The 581-nt window shown below is 38.0% G+C and overlaps 1 protein-coding gene across 1 annotated transcript in view; it reads right to left on the bottom strand.

Moving 5' to 3' along the window:
- LOC109968821 (sodium channel protein type 2 subunit alpha-like) overlaps positions 1-581 on the bottom strand; it is a 48,443-nt gene that overhangs the window by 16,902 nt on the left and 30,960 nt on the right. The window lies entirely within an intron of this gene.

The following is a 581-nucleotide window of genomic DNA, read 5'->3' as shown; positions in this document are numbered from 1 at the left end:
ACCAGCTGACAAATGGATTTCATGTACAAGTAAAGGTAAGACCATAAACTTTTATTATTTCTAGTTAGAAATAAGCTCAACTGGAATCAATTTTAACCTCAAATTAAATATGGGTCACATTTGTGTGAAGAATACTGATATGAGATATAAAAATGCATTGTCTGTTAACAGACAATTTGTTAATGGCTCATTTGTTAACGGTTTATTTGTATTTGTCAATCTGACTGTAAAAGAGTCAGTGCCTCACCAGCTGTCAACCTCACCGTACGTCACTGCTAATAAGTATACTAAACTGGCCAGGTGGTCATCTCAGGTTGTAGCCCCCTGCCTCTGCAGGACACCCCATGACAAAGCAGAACTTGGAATATGCTAAGTGGGTCGAGAAGTGAGTGCAAAACAGGCCAGCAGGTCTTTGTTAAAATGTAAATAGGCTGTCTGGTTACTTGGAGATGCACACATCCTGTCTCTGTGGAAGTTACAGCATACAGTCTCACTGTTACACTCAGCACAATACAGCAGTCATCAATACAGTTTTAATATGTATAAGCAAGGAAAATAAAGGTATGAAAAATAACTAAAAG

This window comes from Monopterus albus, unplaced genomic scaffold (genome assembly GCF_001952655.1).
Source record: "Monopterus albus unplaced genomic scaffold, M_albus_1.0 scaffold163.1, whole genome shotgun sequence".
NCBI classification, from domain to species: domain Eukaryota; kingdom Metazoa; phylum Chordata; class Actinopteri; order Synbranchiformes; family Synbranchidae; genus Monopterus; species Monopterus albus.
This window is presented reverse-complemented; position numbering and strand designations above follow the sequence as displayed.